Below are 11,960 nucleotides of genomic sequence, written 5' to 3'. Positions count from 1 at the left end.
GATCCTTGAGCCACTTTCTGGATGCCAAGCTATAAATTAATCTGGCCTGGTGTCAGGCCCAAAGCCATTATGTGAAGTTATAGGCTTTGGGCCTACCACAGTTAGCAGCGAGAGATGAGAGAAAGAGAGTGATTGATAACCGCCACACATTCCTTACACAGAGTCCAAGGTCAACTGAACTAATAAAGACGCCAGTGAATCCCTGCACCGGATTGGTCCACGCGATTGCATTTGTGGGTGTGGGGAGGTGAGATGAACTTTAACCTGGATGGGGAACTGAAGAGAATTTAGTCTTGGAAGGACGGCTACGAATCCAATATGGCGATGCTAATAAATCGAACCTTGTGTGAGAGCACAGGAGTGGAATGTGATTTATTTCACAGATGCTATTTGGTTCGTTGACACCTGGTTTCGTATCATAAGCGAAGCCACTAAAAAAGCGTAACAAAATAAGTTTATGCGTGCTTTGCCAGTTGTAGGATTTTTTTTAAAAAGTTCTGAGGTGAAACACATTTAATACTCCACCCTCCTATTTTCTCTACCACAAAAACCCTGTGATGTTATTGGGCAGAGTCAGAGGAACTGACCCTAAGATGTCCCTGAGGTGCTTTTTCAAGAGGGAACTGAACTTCCCCTGTTTTTCCTTCAAGACATTTTGCTTCTCGTGCCAGAAGCTTTCTTCAGTTCATTTCCTTGCTTGAGATGCAAAATACCTTCAAATAAAAACAAAAGTCCAGTTGCCTCTTGAAGAAGCACCCTTGGCACAACCATGATCTGGATGGCTGAGAATCTCTATAAATCAGTGTTTCCCAACCTTGGCAACTTAAAGATATTTGGACTTCAACTCCCAGAATTCCCCAGCCAGCAAATGCTGGCTGGGGAATTCTGGGAGTTGAAGTCCAGATATCTTCAAGTTGCCAAGGTTGGGAAACACTGGTCTAAATATTTGGCCTAAAGCTGGTTTTTTTCCTTTTGAGGCAAGCCCAGAATTCCACAGTCTCTTGGTTGCTAGGCCGGCACCTTCAGCAGTTCACCAACTACTCTCTTTTTATCGTAGTTGTAACAAGAGTACAAGAGTTAGAGGGCAGATAATATCTTTGGTGGGCTTTATTAAAAATTACACGGAGCCTGTTTTACCACTTTCACTATACTTTTCCTGCCTTTCCTGCCTCAGGGTGGTAGAGAATTGTGCTTCTGATACTTTACAGTTCTGATTGGACTGGAAAATCCACAGATAATTACCTCAGAGAGCCTTACGTAGGCTTGTAGGATTTCGCTTGCTCATACTTGCTTAAGGGATCAAAAATTGCCAATTTGTGTTGGAAAAGGATAATGCTTTTTGGCCTAGACAATGGCCTTCGGGTATCTGCGTGTTTGGTGGTTTTAAGTAAAGCCAAATGACACAAGAAGACAGAAGGGAAGATAGTTCTGATTTGGCAGATGGGTAGTTATGGGAGCTGCAAACAAAATTCCCATTCTTGTCTCGCCACAAATCGCCCTGGCGTGTCCTCCTTTAAACACATAACCAGTGATGGATCGCCAAAATTTATACTGTCATGCTCTAGTCATGGCTTGTTTTGTGGGTGTGGCTTGATGGTCATATGACTGGGTAGGAGTGGCTTGCTGGCCACGTGACCCGGTGGGAGTGACTTGATAATCATGTGGCTGGGAGTGGCTTAAAAGTCATGTGACTGTGTGGGAGTGGCTTACCGGCCAAGATAAGTTTTAAAATAGATGCTTGGACTCTTTTTCAGCTGATTGTCACATTATTTGAACAGCCACAAAAAGGACAAAGGACAGACAGCTTTATTTGTTGAGGAGCACAGTAACATTTTAAGATTTTGTCCTGAACCCACAAGGTTCAGTATGATAACAGATTAGGTAAGTAGTTCAATTTTCTTTAATTGCCATAAAAGTTCAGTTCTAGATAATGATTAAAATGATTAAAACGTTTATGGGTAAAAACTATTTAATTATTTCCTATTTTAAAAGTCATTAAGGATCACACTCAGGTACTAGAGAAGAAAGGACAATAATATTAAGTATTCAATAAATAGTGCATCAACTTACTATCCTCACTGCGTCCAACCCCCCTTGGGGGCAGCAGCCCGTTACTGCATATAACACAGAGTATGTTGGCAAGCCAAAGGCAACAAAGCTAGATGTATAACAAGCAGGAAGAGGGAGATTGTGATCCCGCTGTATAGAGCGCTGGTGAGACCACATTTGGAATACTGTGTCCAGTTCTGGAGACCTCACCTACAAAAAGATATTGATAAAATTGAACGGATCCAAAGACGGGCTACAAGAATGGTGGAAGGTCTTAAGCATAAAACGTATCAGGAAAGACTTAATGAACTCAATCTGTAGAGTCTGGAGGACAGAAGGAAAAGGGGGGACATGATCGAAACATATAAATATGTTAAAGGGTTAAATAAGGTTCGGGGGGGGAAGTGTTTTTAATAAGAACACAAGACCAGGGGGGGGCAATCTGAGGTTAGTTGGGGAAAAGATCAAAAGCAACATGAGAAAATATTTTACTGAATACAGTATGAATTTAAGCATGCCTGGGATAAACATATATCCATCCTAAGATAAAATACAGAAAATAGTATAAGGGCAGACTAGATGGACCATGAGGTCTTTTTCTGCCGTCAGACTTCTATGTTTCTATGTTTCTATTAAATCATAAAATGTATAGGAGGAAAATTCAAAGAAAAATATTTTACTGAAAGAGTAGTAGATCCTTGGAACAAACTTCCAGCAGACGTGGTTGGTTAATCCACAGTAACTGAATTTAAATATGCCTGGGATAAACATATATCCATCCTAAGATACAATACAGGAAATAGTATAAGGGCAGACTAGATGGACCATGAGGTCTTTTTCTGCCATCAAACTTCTGTTTCTATGTTTGTAGACACACACACTGATTTTCACTCTCTTTCTTCCAATCCACCCAATGAGGTGGTTCATAAAAATGACAGAAAGAAAACGGGTGGCTTCTCCGGATACAAAATTAGGGCCAGCCCAGGATGGCTGCGATCTGAGTTTAACTTTTGGAGCTGAAAACAACGATGTGGGAAGGAGCAGAATGAGCGCAGCTGTGTCACCAATTTAGACACGGTATAATTTTCTCATTTGCTAGTGTGTGTGTGTGTGTGTGTGTGTCTTTGTTTTTGTGTGAAAGCTGGGCGGAGATTGTATTACGGCCTTTTGCTTTTCCAGTGCACTAAGGTAAGAACTCCAAGAGTGGGGTTTTGCTGGCTTCAATAACGGCACCCTTTCTTTTAGCACAACGTGGCCATTTTTGTGGTGGCACAAGGCGTTCTTTGTTAATTCAACGATGATCGTATCTACTTCAGGCAATAGCAAAATAACATGCCTGGGCTGCGTCCCACATCTGTCCAAGCAAACAGGCTGTGGAAACCTCTGCAAAATGCAAGAATCCTCAGAGACCAAGTTTATTTATTTTATTTATTTATTCATTTGTCCAATACATAAATACATAGGAAGAAAATAGACATGTGATAATATAAAAGAGGGTGAAGGTGAACTTAGAGGAGAGGATATATGAAAGGAAGAGAATACAGTGGTCCCCCGATTATCGCGAGGGTTCCGTTCCAGGACCCCTCGCGATGATCGATTTTTCGCAATATAGTGGTGCGGAAGTAAAAACACCATCTGCGCATGCGCGCCCTTTTTTTCCATGGCCGCGCATGTGCAGATGGTGTTTTTTACTTCCGCACCTGGGAAGACCCCCGCCCAACAGCTGAGGAGCCGCCTGCCCGCCGCTTGTCAGGCCACTGCTGGTGCCGCCGCCGCTTGTCCGGTTGCCGCTCGTGTGGCCGCCGCTCGTGCCGCCGCTGCTGGTGCGGCCGCCGTTTGTCCGGCCGCCGCTCGTGCCGCCGCTGCTGGTGCGGCCGCCGCTTGTCCGCCGGCCGCCCTTCGCCCGCCCACGCCGTTGCTCGCGCCACTCAGCTGGGAAGCGGTGCTGGGGTTTCCCCGCCGCCCACGCAAAGAGGAAACCCCGGCAAGAGGGGGAAGACCCAGGGAAGCCGCCCAGCAGCTGATCTGCCCGGCAAACTCCACCATCTACGCATGCGTGGCCATAGAAAAAAAAGGGCGCGCATGCGCAGATGGTGTTGTTTACTTCCGGGTTGAAAAATCGCGATATAGCGTTTCGCAATAGTCGAGATCGCGAAACTCGAGGGATCACTGTATATAAGATAAGTGAAAGAAAGGAAAGGCAATTGGACAGGGGACGAAAGGCACAGCAGTGCATATAATATAAGTTACAGTAATATAGAACTTGAGACAAAGCTCAGATCATGAATCTAAAATGTTGGTTTCCCTGGTATCTTGGGAATTGTAAGACAACTATTTGCTCATAAATGCTCCTCAGCCAATCGTCTCTCTATCCAAAATGGAGCATCCTTTAATCCTGTCGGAGTTCACAGAGCTCAGAAGCTTCCCTGGTATTTTGAATCTGCGTGATTTTTGCAAACCCGGTTTGAGCATTTATGCTGATGCAGAGATTTTCAGGAATCTGTAGCCTGTGCAAAAAATTCTGCAGCTTTTTGTGCCCTGTTTCGGAAGTTAAAACGGGAAATTTTTGATTGCTAGGCAAGAGCTTAATGCTTTATCCTCTTCCCTCCTACCCTTGCGTGAGAAAAAGTGTTGTGAGCAGGACATTGGCTAGATGCGTTGATATCATGGGCTTCCCTAGGTATGCCCATGTTACACCAACACTCTGCAGTCTGCATTGGTTGCCGATCAATTTCCGGTCACAATTCAAAGTGTTGGTTATGACCTATAAAGCCCTTCATGACATTGGTCCAGAATATCTCCGGGACCACCTTCTGCCGCACGAATCCCAGCGACCAGTTAGGTCCCACAGAGTTGGCCTTCTCTGGGTCCCGTCAACTAAACAATGTCGTCTGGCGGGCCCCAGGGGAAGAGCCTTCTCTGTGGCGGCCCCAACTCTCTGGAACCAGTTCCACCTGGAGATTAGAACTGCCCCCACCCTCCTTGCCTTCCATAAACTCCTTAAAACTCACCTCTGCTGTCAGGCATGGGGGAATTGAGGCATTCCCCCCTCCCCTGGGCCTATACAATTTATGCATAGTATGTCTGTGTGTATGTCTGGTTTAATAATGGGGTTTTTAATTTTTTAAATTTATTAGATTTGTTGTGAATTGTTTTATTATATGTTGTGAGCCGCCCCGAGTCTGCGGAGAGGGGCGGCATACAAATCTAATAAATAAATAAATAAATTTCTGATGTAGGCCCCTTAGTCTGAGACCACTACTTGGAATTATTTGCACTGTGATGAACAGAGAGGCTCAGCCCTGATTTGCCATAACCTCTCTAAGACGGAGGCTTTGTGTACATCTAATGTAATATTATCCACAGACAATACCAATTGGGCAATATAGTGTGTGCCTAGCTAATTATCCTAATTCTGCAATGTGTTTATACTTCAGCATCAATGGATGAAAATTGATGTACCAGGTGAGTTTTGGTGTAGAAATATTTCTCGGTTATAAATGGCAATTGCCAGTAATTAAACTTGTAAATCAAAGACTGACAATCCTGGGTCTTGAAAGCTTAGAACTACGACGCCTTAAACATGGTCTAAGTATTGCCCTCGAGATCATATGTTGCAATGCCCTGCCTGTCAAAGACTACTTCAGCTTCAACCGCAACAACACAAGAGCACACAACAGGTTCAAGCTTAACATTAACCGCTCCAAACCTGACTGTAAAAAATATGACTTTAGTAATCGGGTTTTTGAAGCGTGGAACTCATTACCGGACTCTGTAGTATCATCCCCTAACCCCCAACATTTTATCCTTAGACTATCCACGGTTGACCTCTCCAGATTCCTAAGAGGTCAGTAAGGGGCATACATAAGCACATTACAGTGCCTTCCGTCCCCTGTCCTATAGTCTCTCCTATATCTCATATTTCTTCTCTACTATATCCTCTATAACCTTCATTGTGTATTATTGTGTATTGGACAAAATAAATAAATAAATAAAATAAATAAATAAAAAGTGACCGGTGAAGTCCTATAGAGTTGGTCTCCTTAGGGTCCTGTCGATCAAACAATGTCGGCTGGTGGGACCTAGGGGAAGAGCCTTCTCTGTGGGGGGCCCGCCTCTCTGGAATCAGCTCCCCCTGGAGATTCGCACTGCCCCCACCCTCCTTGCCTTCCAAAGAGTTTTAAAACACACCTTTGCCACCAGGCCTGGGGACATTAGATCTTCCCTTGTCCAATGAAGTGTTTTTAGCATGATTACTGTATGAATGTGAATGAATGTTTTAAATTAGAAATCCAAGAATTGTTTTAGTATATTAATTGGACAAACTATTGTTATGTATTTTTGGTATATGTTGTGAGCTGCCCCGAGTCCACGGAGAGGGGTGGCATACAAGTCCAATTAAATAAATAAATTAATAATAAATAAATAAATAAATAAATAAATAAATAAATAAACCCAGGCCTCTGGCATTGTCCTGCTTCTGCTTTTTTTTTCCTTCCGAAACAGGAAGCAGCAGTGGTACATAATTCTGGGTGACAATAAAAATGACCGCAGTCAATGACCAGTCCATAAAACACCTTACATACGGAAAACTGATATTGATTAACCAATTAGGCACTGCAAACAGATCAATCAATTGTGCTGCACATCTTACCTATCATCTTAAAAACATCTCCCTATCCTTAAGGAAACAGTACAATTTGAATCTGAAGATAAACCCGACCAAGATATTTCATTAGGTGCGTGGTTAGAGTTCACGGTATCGTGGTAACACAAAAATAGTTTGCTGGTTTCAGATTACTCCATCCCATGGGCAAAATTTTGAATTATTCATGAAATCTGTATTTTTCTTGGAAGCAGTGCTGATTAAGTGGCTAAGAATAGGGAAGATCCATACGTCGGGGTTTGATTGCAGTGGAAACTCTTATGTCAGATGGAAAAAAAATGTTAGTACTGGGCAATAAAAACCAGACATACAGTTAAGGTTTTTTTGTTATTTACTCATGGTTAAATGTAGACCAGGGGTCTCAAACAAAAGACCCAGGGTCCAGATCCAGACCACAGGGTGCTTAGATCTAGCCAGTGAGGCCGCCTTGTAAACAATAAAGGTGCACAGTGCAAAATCTCGCTGGGGTGCACATAGGTGCATTATTATTATTATTATTATTATTATTATTATTATTTATTGGATTTGTATGCCGCCCCTCTCCGCAGACTCGGGGTGGCTAACAACAGTGGTAAAACAACATGAACAATCCAATTAATAAAAACAACTAAAAAACCCTTATTATAAAAAACCAAACATGCACACAAACATACCATGCATAACTTGTAATAGCCTAGGGGGAAAGGATAACTTAACTCCCCCATGCCTAGCGACAAAGGTGGGTCTTAAGTAATTTGCGAAAGACAAGGAGGGTGGGGGCCGTTCTAATCTCTGGGGGGAGTTGGTTCCAGAGGGCCGGGGCTGCCACAGAGAAGACTCTTCCCCTGGGGCCCGCCAAACGACATTGTTTGGTCGATTGGACCCGGAGAAGGCTAACTCTGTGGGACCTTATCGGCCGCTGGGATTCGTGCGGTAGAAGGCGGTTCCGGATGTATTCTGGCCCAATGCCATGTAGGGCAACACAGCTGCATGTACATCGTACTGGTAGCCAGTGTTCCCTCTAATTTTTTTTTGGGGGGGGGCGGAAAAGTATAGTGTCTGAGCGGCAGTCCCTTCAGGACTGGGCGGCACTCTTTCCCTCTCACTCTTTCCCTCTCGGCTTCTGGGCAGGTTTGAAAAACTCTGAGTTGATGATGATTTTTAAGTGAGCCATTGCTCACTGCTCAGCTTAGCGGGAACTATGCTGGTAGCAGCAGTAAGTAGCAACCTCCCCACACACCTGCTGATAGTCACCTAATCCAAATTTGGGTGCTCGGCAATCAGCATGTATTTACAGGATCACTCTATCCCCATTTGCAAATCCCTAGGAGGCTTCAAATGGGAGAAGATGGATTTGGCTAATGATTACAGTGAATTTGGTTAACGACCATCGCAAAGGAGTCATACAGTCAGGCATAATCACTTAATTGCTGCAAAGTTCCCAAATTTGGGGAGTCTTGGCTAATATATATAGAGTCAGTATATATATATATGTATTTAAATATGTCAAAGGGTTAAATAAGGTTCAGGAGGGAAGTGTTTTTAATAGGAAAGTGAACACAAGAACAAGGGAACACAATCTGAAGTTAGTTCGGGGAAAGATCAAAAGCAACATGAGAAAATATTATTTTACTGAAAGAGTAGTAGATCCTTGGAACAAACTTCCAGCAGACGTGGTTGGTAAATCCACAGTAACTGAATTTAAACATGCCTGGGATAAACATATATCCATCCTAAGATAAAATACAGAAAATAGTATAAGGGTAGACTAATGGATCCTGAGGTCTTTTTCTGCCGTCAGTCTTCTATGTTTCTATTTTTTGTTTAGTAGAGTGATGGCATTTGGGATAAAACTGTTCTTGTGTCTAGTTGTCTTGGTGTGCAGTGCTGTGTAGCCCTACATGACATCGGACCAGAATACCTACGGGACTGTCTCCTGCCACACAAATCCCAGCCGATCAGGTCCCGCAGAGTCGGCCTTCTCCGGGTCCCATTGACTAAACAATGTCGTCTGGTGGGACCCAGGGGAAGAGCCTTCTCTGTGGCGGCCCCGGCATTCTGGAATCAACTCCCCCCCGGAGATTCAAACTGCCCCCACTTTCCTCACCTTCTGCAAGACTTTGAAAACTCATCTATGTCACCAGGCATTGGGTAACTGATGTATCCCCTGGCTAATAAGATTTATGTATGGTATGATTGTGGTTATTTTAATGATAAGGGTTTTTAGATAGAGTTTTTAATTATTGGATTTGTCATATATTGTTCGCTATTGGTGTGAGCCAGCCTGAGTCTTCGAAGAGGGACGCCATACAAATCTAATACATTATTATTATTATTATTATTATTATTATTATTATTATTATTGGTGGTGGTATACAGAGATATAATAATATTTATAATACATGACACTAGCAAAAGAGAAACAGTAGGACGGGACGGAAGGCACTCTGGTGCACTTATGCATGCCCCTTACTAATACTTATATTGCCCCCATAATTTGCGTCCTCGTTCTACCCACTCGGAAGGACGGAAGGCTGAGTCAACCTTGAGCTTGGTGAGATTTGAACTACCAAATTGCAGACAACCGGCAGGCAGCAAAAGTAGCCTGCAGTGCTGCACTGTAACCAATTCAAAGTGTTGGTTATGACCTATAAAGCCCTTCATGGCACCGGACCAGATTATCTCAGGGACCGCCTTCTGCTGCACGAATCCCAGCAGCCAGTTAGGTCCCACAGAGTGGGTCTTCTCCGGGTCCCGTCAACTAAACAATGCCACTTGGCGGGAGCCAGGGGAAGAGCCTTCTCCGTGGCGGCCCCGACCCTCTGGAACCAACTCCCCCCAGAGATCAGAATTGCCCCCACCCTCCTTGCCTTTCGTAAGCTCCTTAAAACCCACCTCTGCCGCCAGGCATGGGGGAATTAAGACTTTTCTCCCCCTAGGCCAGAGGTCTTCAAACTTGGCAACTTTAAGACTTGTGGACTTCAACTCCCAGAATTCTCCAGCCAGCTATGCTGGCTGGAGAATTCTGGGAGTCGAAGTCCACAAGTCTTAAAGTTGCCAAGTTTGAAGACCTCTGCCCTAGGCCGTCACAACTGTATATGGTATGCTTGTATGTATGTTTGGTTTTTATATATTAAGGGGTTTTAAATCTGCTTTTAGTATTGGATTTTATTGTGCATTTTATTTATGATTGTTGTTAGCTGCCCCGGGTTTTCGGAGAGGAGCGGCATATAAATCCAATAAAACTCAAACTCAATGCATCTCGATAGAAAGTATGGGTGATAGTCTTCCTCTTTTAGGAACACCTGTGTTTCTTAACCTCAACAGCTTGAAAATGGGTGGACTTCAACTCCCCAAAACCACTGGGGAATTCTGGGAGTTGAAGTTCAGCCAGACTAAAGGCCCCGAAGAAAGAGAGGAAGGGGAAGGACTAGATATACCGTCGGCGAAGGCTTACTACTTGCTAGAACGGCAAGTGCCTTGGCGCAAAGAAAGCAGGGGGGGGCGTGTTGCATGAAAAGAGCACATTGAAAATCCATCCAGGTGTGTGTTCCCCTTTCAAAGCTCTGAGAACCTGTGCAAGAATTATTTGCTCAGCAGTTTAAGAAAGCTGTTTGCTCCAGGGCTGGGCAGAAGAGTATCAGCCCCGTGTGGCTGGACCTGTGGGAAATTGCTTTACAACATGCTCTAACAGATTTAGGATGAGAACCAGACAAAATTGTGCAGTTTGAGAAAGAGGGAACTTTTCCCTCTCGACCATTATATCAAGATTGTATTAGAAACATAGAAGATTGACGGCAGAAAAAGACCCCATGGTCCATCTAGTCTGCCCTTATACTATTTCCTGTATTTTATCTTAGGATGGATATGTTTATCCCAGGCATGTTTAAATTCAGTTATTGTGGATTTAACAACCACGTCTGCTGGAAGTTTGTTCCAAGGATCTACTACTCCTTCAGTCAAATAATATTTTCTCATGTTACTTCTGATCTTTCACCCAAATTATTTTATGACTGTTTTGACCAAGCTTTTCCCTGGCCTGGAAAATCAACAATGGAGATACTACCCTGTTTCTCCCGAAAATAAGACACCCCCGAAAGTAAGACATAGGAGAGGTTTTGTAGAATTGCCTAATATAAGGCATCCCCCGAAAGTAAGATGTAGGAGACGTTTCATTTCGCAGCATTCCCGAACAGAACATATATAACATATATAACATATATATATATATATATTTATTTATTTATTTATTTATTTATTTATTTATTATTTAGATTTGTATGCCGCCCCTCTCCGCAGATTTGAAGAAAATATAATTGTTGTACATGGAAATAATGGTACGGTAATAGTAAGAAATTCTTGATAGGATTCAGTTTGTCTGGTTATGCTGGTTTGTGATGACAACTACTGTATAGCAATGTTCCCTTTAATTTTTTTTCAGTGTGGGCGGAAAAGTATAGTGTCTGAGCGGCAGTTCCCTTGGGACTGGGCGGCATAGAAGTATAAGTAAGTAAGTAAGTAAGTAAGTAAGTAAGTAAGTAAGTAAGTAAGTAAGAAAATCCCTTATTTTTTATTTTAAAAAATTAATAATTTAAAAAACCAAAATCCATTACTATTAAAACTAAAACAACCAGCAAAACCAAAAACATAACTAGTAATAAAAACAGGTGAGGGCTGGGTTTTTTTTTCCTCTGTTATCATTTAAGTGTTTACCGTATGCTTTAAATCAAGAGTCACTTCTCTCTCTGTTTCTCTTTCCTGTCATTCTCTGCCTCAATCATTTTCTCATTTCTCTTTTTTTCTCCCCTTTTTCTATCATTTCTCTCTCTCTCTCTCCCTTCCACTCCTCTCTCTCTCTTGCTTTCTTCCTCTCTCTCACTGAACACAGTATTCCAAATGTGGTCTCACCATTGGGATCACAATCTCCCTCTTCCTGCTTGTTATACCTCTAGATATGGAGCCAAGCATCCTACTTGCTTTCCCTACCACCCGACCACACTGTTCACCCATTTTGAGACTGTCAGAAATCACTACCCCTAAATCCTTCTCTTCTAAAGTTTTTGCTAACACTGTCAGTTTAAATTGATGTTATTCTGTTGATCGCTTAGCATGTTATGTGGGCTTGACCCAATGGGTTAATTTAGTACTTTGGTGTACTATATTAGTAAATTATTACTTGGCAGCTAACTTTAGCAGGCTGAATGAGGGGGGGCATACAAATCTAATAAATAAATAAATAAAATAACTCCTTGCGAGGTGGAGTCCG

At 42.8% G+C, this 11,960-nt stretch overlaps 1 long non-coding RNA gene across 1 annotated transcript; it reads left to right on the top strand.

The window, feature by feature from the left end:
* Positions 1 to 1,754: 1,754 nt before the first annotated feature.
* LOC139155773 (uncharacterized) lies at positions 1,755 to 11,204 on the top strand. Its single transcript, XR_011557115.1, has 3 exons — positions 1,755 to 1,881; positions 2,988 to 3,126; positions 11,136 to 11,204. It is a non-coding gene; the product is annotated as an uncharacterized lncRNA (long non-coding RNA).
* The last annotated feature ends 756 nt before the right edge of the window (positions 11,205 to 11,960 follow it).

The sequence above is a fragment of the Erythrolamprus reginae genome, unplaced genomic scaffold (assembly GCF_031021105.1).
Source record: "Erythrolamprus reginae isolate rEryReg1 unplaced genomic scaffold, rEryReg1.hap1 H_54, whole genome shotgun sequence".
Classification (NCBI taxonomy): domain Eukaryota; kingdom Metazoa; phylum Chordata; class Lepidosauria; order Squamata; family Dipsadidae; genus Erythrolamprus; species Erythrolamprus reginae.
The sequence above is the reverse complement of the archived record's forward strand: the minus strand, read 5'-3'. Positions and strand labels throughout refer to the sequence as shown.